The sequence below is a fragment of the Mytilus trossulus genome, chromosome 11, assembly GCF_036588685.1.
Source record: "Mytilus trossulus isolate FHL-02 chromosome 11, PNRI_Mtr1.1.1.hap1, whole genome shotgun sequence".
NCBI lineage: Eukaryota > Metazoa > Mollusca > Bivalvia > Mytilida > Mytilidae > Mytilus > Mytilus trossulus.
This window is the reverse complement of record NC_086383.1, coordinates 13,263,861-13,273,880: the sequence shown is the minus strand read 5'-3', so window position 1 is coordinate 13,273,880 and position 10,020 is coordinate 13,263,861. Positions and strand designations below refer to the sequence as shown.

General features: G+C 31.1%; 1 long non-coding RNA gene across 1 annotated transcript; it reads right to left on the bottom strand.

The window, feature by feature from the left end:
* Nucleotides 1-7,404: 7,404 nt before the first annotated feature.
* LOC134690513 (uncharacterized) lies at nucleotides 7,405-9,752 on the bottom strand. Its single transcript, XR_010101952.1, has 3 exons — nucleotides 9,627-9,752; nucleotides 9,142-9,218; nucleotides 7,405-7,523 (listed from the first exon to the last, which is right to left on the bottom strand). It is a non-coding gene; the product is annotated as an uncharacterized LOC134690513 (long non-coding RNA).
* Nucleotides 9,753-10,020: the final 268 nt, after the last annotated feature.

Below are 10,020 nucleotides of genomic sequence, written 5' to 3'. Positions count from 1 at the left end.
TAACATTTGCATTAATACAAAAGAAAAAAATAAGATGATAATTGTACAAGTAATGGAAACAAAACAGATATACACAATCATTAATATTAGAAATGAAGACACGCCTCCAGGTTTCTTTGAATGGAAACGTGTCCTAAATTTGGATTCGTTAATCCAAATTAAATCAATGCTAAACTTTATATTTACTTATTTAAAAGATAACAGATTAAACATATTTAAATGGAAATTGCTACATCATATCCTTCCTTGCAAACAACTGCTTTTTCAATGGAAGATAAAAGAAGACAGGAAATGCGACTTATGTAATGTAACAGAAGATTATACACATTTTTTCCTAGAATGTCGTTACTTTAAAACTTTTTGGGAAAAGATCAAAATACTATTAAATAAAGTTAAAATAGATCATCATATCCTAATCTACAGAAATCTCATTATAGGATATAAAATCTGTGATATCAATTATTATGATATAAATCTGTTGGTGACACTCATTACGTTTCTATCCACAAGTGCACTCACAGTTCAAAATTATAAAACTTCAAATTTTGATGTGTATGCCCTGTTCAAAAAAGATTTTTTGAACTATTTAAATATTTCGACACTTTCAGGTGGTAAACATAGTAAAATTTTGAAAGAAATAAGCTTGTCAATATAATTATTATTCTCGCATATATGCTATATGCTAATTTATTCAGCAATACATGTGTCTATATATTATTTAATCTTAAAACCACGTGTTGTAGACTTCGTCATGATCATGATCAGTGATAAAGATTAAACCCCTACTATCCTTGACGCATCCTTTATTTAATATATCACATACTCATAAATAAATATACTTATATAATGTACTTCAATTCGTAACCAAGTATGTTCATCTACATAATTAATATATAACAAACTGCTTCGACTGTTAATTTACCTCCATCGTGTAATCCTTGATCAATAGGTCATGACCAGGTCAACTAGCATATATACAGAGTCAAAGTGGTTCACGAATGTATTTTTTTCCGGAAAATAATTTCTGTAGTAATCTGTATAATCTGTATACACAATATTGTAACATGTAAATCTAACCATTTATTATTATTATTAATTTACTGAACAATCTCCCTGTTTGTTCAGTAAAACTAACGCTTCAGGGATGCCCTGTCAAATGCTGTAGACATGGTATTAATTATAACAGCAATAGTGCAATAAATCAGATTTTAGATAAAAAAAAAAAAAAAAAAGAAATATAAATGAAGGGGGACTAGCTGTCAAATAAATGTTCACCAATTTGACTCAAATTCTCATATTTTATTTATAACTATGTACAACACTTTTTCCAAACTATCCAAAGTATGAAAATAAACAATTTACAGGCCATGGTCTCATTACGATTTGGCTTCGTTTCGTGAGAATGTTAGCAATGATGCCATCTTATTAAATTTCGAGTTGAACTTCTATGACCATAGAAGCGATGTAAACACACATATAAATAGATTAAGCAAATCGTGAAGTTTGATTTTTATAGGTCTACAAAATTTTGTATTATAGATTTATGTTATCGTCGATTTTTTCCTAAATAAGAATGATTTTTTGTGGATCGAATCAATCAATCAAAATATTTATCTTTGTTTCACTTGCCATATTGACATTGTTTTCCTCTAAATAAACGTACACGGGAAATGCATGCATTATTCTATCTCTTTCTATGGGGTTAAATTGGAGTTCACATGCATAAGAGTTTAATGAGGTCGAATTATTCACTAGCAATTGCATAATTCATGATCTATTTTTATTAGCTTAATTTGTCAAAATTGATCTATTTTAGCTGCTAAATGTGAATTATGATTTCTCTATTTCACTTTTATTTGTGATTGAATTTAAAACAAATCATACTTTATATTTTTCAAATATCTCGTAGCTAGTGCCACTTTAACATGTTACTCTTTTCATGAATAGCATTCATATATTAAAAAAGAATTTAGTCAAAAATATGTTTCCTAACATAACGTTCGACTCTGGCATCTTTAGAACTGAACAGTCTTTTAAAAGAGTGACGTGATACTTACATGTACATAAAATACGGTCGTAAGCATACTATCTATTGCTAGTCTGTTATCATTAAAATCTGCAAATATAAATTCAGTGCACTGTAATAATTTTCTGAGTAAGTACGCCGACCCCTCCTGACACTTCATAATTGTTTGTCAACACATTGGAAATTTAGTTAATTGTTATACGTATGGTCCGTGCAACATTTCGGAAAAGTAAGATTAATCTTGTTTGCACCACAATATCTCTTAATCCCTTAACATAGTTGTTTTGTCACTTGAGGAATTCGTTATTCCTCTAATTCTTATGAATGCCTCCGTTCTGACATGTTTAGAATTCACACAATATGACATATATGTTCCATCTTCTGATTGTGGATGTACAAAGCTCTTTAAATTTTTTAAACAAAATAAGTACAGCCTCGTCATTTTTCACAGCTGTAGTTTCCCCTGATTTAAGAATATCATATTATGTTATCATATTGAACGTAAATTCTAAATGATCCTAGATAACGAATATCTTAATTCATTTATCTTCATTTTGTCAACATTTCAGTTATAACGTTCAGTGAACTATACTGCTATACATAATAATATGTCAACATGTATCACATGCAATGACTGAGATTGATTTATTAAATTAACAATATTAATAGAGTTATATTTGATTGATGATTTCAGGCGGCTCAGACGTAAAGAGTAAGTATTGCTATAATTATACAAAGTTTTTGCTGTCATTGGTCTGTAACTCAATTTAATGGAGAAAAAAAAAATGCTTCATTAGTGCATTTTATAAAATATATTTGTACACCATCACGTTCATATGTAAGGCTAACTATCAGCCTCTGGAATTTTGTTTACCAAGATATATTCTATCATTCAATTAATTATATGTAATACACATATTTGAGTAACATCGCAGAAGAGGACAACACGTCTAATAAATTTTATTTTATTTTGTTTTCATATTGAGTATTTCCATGCCTGATCATCGGATTAAAAAAGAAAAATATACATAAGTAATCATATGCATTTAAAAGGTCAGAACGTAAATATAAATGTACAAACATTTTAGAATAATTTTATAGCAAAGAAAAATACGTTAATTGAACCTGTTTATTGGTATGATAACTGAGTGTTACTTGACTTGACATGAAACAAGTTCTGCCAGTCATTGTGTTTGTGATTATCATGATTATATCAATATTTGTTTATATCGTTACGCAGATCTAAATAAAATTCTAACGCTTTGAGTACACACCCGTGGTAAAATATGAATATATTGCATTGGCTGTTCCGTTCGTACTCCCACTTCATATGTTTTTTTAATGAATGAAGTACCCGACGTCATATAATGATGACGTTATGATTTGAGAGTTTACGGGAAAATACACGCTTTTGATACCGAAAATCATCACAACAAGGAAACATTAACAAACCATGCTAAAATGTGGTATTAGCCCATGTTTTTATATACATAGACGACATATAAGTAAGCTATCATCAAAATTCATTCGAATCTATATAAATAAGTTTGGTGAATAATTTGAGCATGTCACTTATTCTGTTTGCCCCGTTCTTTTTACGCCAATCAAAAAGTGCGTTAATTTTTGGGAACGGCAAATAATGGCCTCCACCTATAGCGCTTTGATCCAGAAAAATTGCCGTATTTGTCCTTTTAGAATCGAAATAATTCATGGGGGCTTGAATATATCTAGATTTTACCACAGGTTGTCCCTTTATGCCGATATTTTACCCCTCGCTTTCGCTCAGGGTAAAATATTTGTCATAAAGGGCCAACCCGTGGTAAAATAACGATATATTCAAGCCCCCATGAATTATTTCTTAATTTCGTATTACGTCAATTGTGTCTAGAAACTAATTATACATCAAACGCTTGCAAAAACAATCTGTATATAATTCTGTTTTGTTCCTATCAAAGGTTTTTATATTATTCTTTATCATGATGCCAACGAACCAGATATAACAATTTAACAGTTAAGGTTAATTAGCAATTACAAAAAAAACCCCGGAATATTCTGTATCAGTGTATCATACCAAAGCTCATTCCAAGTAAGTCCTGTATAAATGCCGACACTTTAAAATTTCAAAATATGGATGTCGACATTTATGAATATTCTATTGTGAGACGTGACATCCGCGCTTGTCATTGGTATTTATTCATTTGACGTAATATTGATGACATGAGATACGTATATTATTAACATCTTGTTCGTAACAAGGCTATTCTTTACCCCCTTCCACATTTTGAAATTTATGTACAACTCTAAAAAATAATGGTTTCCCATTTAAGTAAATCGTCATTGTGCTAAGTTACTTCTTTTACTTATTCTGACGTCTGTTGAACTGAACGGTCACTTTTGGGAGACTTATCACGTTTCCGGACAAAATAAAAAAATATTATATGGTATTCAGGTCTCAGACAGGTTATATTCTGTGATATATTTAAGTGGTCATACCATGTTACAATTATCTAGATGCATTTGTTTATATTTGGTTATTATCATTAAGGTGCCTTGTAAACACATTTCACTTTTAGTCAACGATTTTACCTTGGGTCCGTGAACGTTTTGAAACAACTCTCTACATTACACCATTTGAAACAGACATTAACATCTACAAGTCACCGTATGGCCTTCAATAATGAACATAGCCAATTCTGCAGAGTCAGCTATAAGAAATCCCGATAAACAGTTATAATTTATTAATGATTTCAAGAGGCGTAAGGAAAGAGAGTAAGTACTGCTGTATTTACACGATTATTTTCTGTAATTGATCATTGTTCTGTAACTTGATATAACAGTGTTTTATATGTACAATTTTCTACAGTAAATGTTTCTCAACATTACGTTCCTCCAAACTTAGTTAAAAAGTCAGAACTTGAATAAATCAAAAGAGATGTCTTTATATCGTTTACTGTTCGTGAAAATTGTAAACTATGATTTGTTATGGTATAAATGATTTTTCAGATGATAACGTATATCTTTAAACCTTATTGATCACTAAAGGAATACTATTACTATTTCTTCCATTATAATATGTGTATTGATCATGATTCTCATTATAACTTTTGCTGTCTTAATCAATAAGAATTACTGATTGAGTAAAATTTAATGCACGTTATGAATTGCCACATTATAAGCTTTGTTCGTGAAGTGATGACCGTTTTATCCCCTCATCACACTGATCACTGATTTTTTTAGAACTGAACATTTACTTTTGAGATAAATTTTTTTCATGTGTTTTACAATAGAGTATTTCAAATAACATCTAAATTTTCTTTAATTTAAATCCCGAAAAATAATTTTTTTTTGGTAATTTTCATGTGAATTTCATGTGAAAAATTTCACATCAGATTCATGTGAATCTCAATTCAAATTTATTTATCATTCTAATATGACGTGTTTTTTCGCTTTGTGAATAAAACCCATGCTCTAAATTCAATAACATTTGTTTGCATATGCGTATATTGACTACAGTACTGCAGAATGACGATTTTTATCAAACTAGCATGCATCTTATATATTCCATTAATTAAAACACTTCCAAACCCTTAAAGAATTAACATGTTACTAGTTCATTTATTATGACTGTAATATGTTGCAGTTAGAAATTGACATATTTGACAAAAGTACGACAACCGTTTATGCTGGCTGTTCAAAACTTATCCCTCTGTAAAATAATATTTACAGTCGTTTGCTTCTTTTCGAACAAACACAAATATATGTTCATAGAAGAGCCTACACAAACACTCTATACTTATACACATCTGACATAGAAATTAGTTTAACTGTCATAATCAGAATCGAAACAGTTGAGGCATTCTACACTTTATTGTCGTTTAAAAATGGGAAGGCATTACATTCGTGTTAGTTTAGCCCTTATTACCAATCGGGCAAAAATAATCACGTATATAATACCTACCTATGTTAAAACCACAATAAAGTATAGCTTGCATCTATAATTTCTTAGAGAACGTAATGCAATTAACAAAAAGTCATTTAACGTTTGTCACTTTATTATCTTCATTATTACAAATATTTGTTATTGTATTAATGCCAATTAATGTCGATTCTAATGGTTTTGTATAAAAAGAAATTATACCCCCAATATCATGACTAGACCGTTGGTTTTCCCGTTTGAATGGTTTTACACTAGTAATTTTGGGGCCCTTTATAGCTTGTTGTTCGGTGTGAGCCAAGGCTCCGTGTTGAAGGCCGTACTTTAACCTATAATGGTTTAATTTTTAAATTGTTATTTGGATGGAGAGTTGTCTCATTGGCACTCACACCACATCTTCCTATATCTATGTCGTACTTTCATATCAAAGTTTAGTAAATTTTAGAGTCCTTTCTTCCTCTAATATCGTTAATGAACTTTGTTCTCTGTTCTGACATAAATAATTTATTGTGTTATGCTTGCTCAAACCATAACATAATGGTGTTGACAGAACTGTTCAAATTTCTCAGATACAACATCGTCATAATACACAGCTCTTGTTTCTTCTGATCTAAGTATGCCTAATTATGTCATTATATTTAACACGAAATATACCCAGCAGACATTTGACGTTGTATTAACATCAGTTTGACGTCAGACCCTAACGTCGCGACTACGTTAGATTTTGGTTGTATATGAATTTTTTTAGACGTCGAAACTTGACGTCTATCCAACGTCCGTTCAACGTCTGTACAACGTTGGTACAACATCCGACCAACTAACAGGATGAACCTAAATAAAGATGTTCAACGTCTGTACAACGTCTGATCAACGTCATAACAACTACATTAAACCTTGTTGAATGTCCTCAGATGTCTGTACAACGTCTAATCAACGTCCTAACAACCACATAAAACCTCTTTAAACATCCCCTTATGCCTTAACAACGTCTAAACAACGTCATAACAACCAACATCAACCCTCTTCAAATATCCTCAGATGTCTGTACAACGTCTAATCAACTTTATAACAACCAACATTAAACCTCTCAAAATATCTGTAGATGTCTTTAGAGCTGATTAAAGACGAAAGTAAATCCTTAGTAAAGTTCTTAAATTTGACAACTTTAAGTAATGAAACAACAAATAAAGGTAACGTCCTGAATAAGTGCTTCAACATCTTGAAAACATCTTCTTTTGACTAGATGTGCTGAGTCTGAAGTGGAAATACATGTATACGATTTTGTCCAGTAGGAGAACCAAACAAATATCAATGAGCTAGTATCTAAAAAGGAAAACTATGATATTTGATCACTTGAAATTGTGTTTCAAAACAAAACAATAAATAATTGAATGAATCTACATATTTTATTGTGGTATTTTTAAAAACATTAATGTCAATTTTTTGCTCCATTTCTATTGATTTCGTTTGCTCCATCGGTTGATTTCGCAGCTTTTTCCTTCTGACTAATTCACCTTATCTGTCCGGTAGATACTTCAGGAAAGCTGTCGTCATGTTCCGTTTCTAAAATTAAAAAAATATGTAATTTAATATGTGAAAACCAAACAGTTTAGAGGCAAAGTGTTAAACCATTGAATTCAAAGCATTATAAATTGTTCTAGGTATATCTAAAATATTATTTCTATTTGTTTAAAAAAAAAAAAGCAGGGATCATACATTGCAAATACAGATCAGTGCTCGAAAATAAGAAGTACTTTTATTGAAATTATCTTGAAATATACCCGAGATCTTGACAGTCATTCACTGAACTAGAGAAATAATAATTAATGGACCGCAAGCATCGGGATATTTACAGTCACACATCTTGGGGAAACAATAATTCACTGCACTAGATTTCTACAGCCACCCATCTTTAGAAACACTAATGCCCCCTCCCCCAAAACAAAATCATCGATATCTTGCAAGTCACTCATCTTGGGAAACAATAATGCATCAGAAGCAACGAGATCTTGGAAGTCACTCATCTTGGGGAACATAATGCACCACAAGCACCGAGATCTTGACAGTCACTCAACCTGAGATACAATAAAGCACCACAAGCACCGATATCTTCACAGTCAATTATCCTGCGAAACAATAATGATCCACAAGCACCGATATCTTTGCATTCACTCATCTTTGGAAACAATAATGTATGCACTGCAAATACCAAGCTCTTTACAGGCACTATAAAATGCACCACCAGCACCGACATCTTGATAAACACTCATTTTTCAAAATAAAACACCCTTAAACAAAAATATGTCCATAGTACATGGATGCCCCAATCCCACTATCATTTATTATGTTCGGACCGTGAAATTGGGTTCAAAACTTTATTTGGCATTGAATTAAGAAAGATCACATCATACGGAAAATGTGTACTAAGTTTAAAGTTGATAGGACTTCAACATCATCAACAACTAACTTGACCAAACATTTTAACCCATAGCGGGACAGATAGACGAACGAACGGACGGACGCACAGACCAGAAAACTTATTGCCGTTAAATGGGGAATAAAAATGTATCCTTCATTGCCAGATAGACCCCTTTAATTTTTATATAATTCATAGTAAATATTATTCATGTATAATTGATTATATTGATATATTTTATCATATTTAAATTCTTCATCAAATGATCATTTGTCCATGTTTGCTATAGGCAAGGAGTAGATACAATGACACTTTGTTTACATTTTTCTTCAAACTGTAATAAAATCCCAGTCTTTTGTGATAATTGTTTTGTCTATGTTTAGATATCGAAACTATAGGAACATTTGCTTTTCCCTTGAGTTTTTATTGCTATAATAATTAAGTGTGGTCAATAAATAAAGCATCCGTATCAAATACATGTTATCATATAAACCACTTTGAAATTGGGCAGATTGTGTATTAATTTGCTATGGTCACACGTGTTCCTTATCTGCACATTACTTCACCGAAAACATGATGGAATACATGCTGTGAGCGACAGCTAGTGTAGAAAAGAATTTGATTGTTCTAAATGTATTTCAAGCTCAGGAATTTCATGTGTTGTAAATCTGTTGACTTTTAATTACATCAAAATGTTAAAACAAAATTGTATCGTCCGATATTATAAAGGTGAACTTTAGTAAGGTTTTATAAATATTTACTTACCATGCAGACAAGTACATTTTTCTATTTCATCCTGATCTGATGTTCCGTGATAATTTATGAATCCATCCGCCCTGTATCTGCAATGATGGAATTTTTTAGAAGGCGTAACAATTTAGTTGCTAAACATGGCGTGTCTAATTCATTTTGAAATTTTGAAATTTTAAAAATGTTTTAACTAATGATAGAATTATATACAATTGGCAAACGCCTATGTAATTAATTATTATCAAAACAAATCTTCATATTTTTAAATAAGTTAATAAGTGTTTTTTTTTTACCTATTACATGTATTTCATATATAAGTAAAATATATCTTAAGGTCAACATAGTACTCGCTCCCATGGACCAACCTTTCTTCAGGAATATGACAGACTACGTGCAGAAACAACCATATTTGATCCGAGATCTGATCTACACAAATCACTTAACTCAAACTTGCGGGGAAGCGAATAATTATTATTAAAGTAAACAATAAATGCAATTACTTTGCACGGTTTATAGCTATGTACATCAAACGTCGTGGAAGTTGTTTTTGCAATCAAATTGGCGAACAAAAATTCGAAATGTCGGACTCGTACGCATGCGCAAATTGATATCAAATCTGTATGTGTAATTGAAATATTTTGCTATTAAAAAAATGTTTATTCATTTGAATCGTGTCAACATGGTCAATGAGAAGATTTATTTATAAAAGTTATCATTGAGTTAATTTGAAAAAAATCATTAAATCAATATAAACAAAAAGTTGGGTGCTTGCAGAGATTGTGTGTCCGTGTACGTGTGATTTCGATATTTTAGATTGATTAACACGTCTAACCGACATTTGGCATCCGACGTTGTGTTGACGTTGTATAAGGTCGCGACCAAAAACCAAGGTTA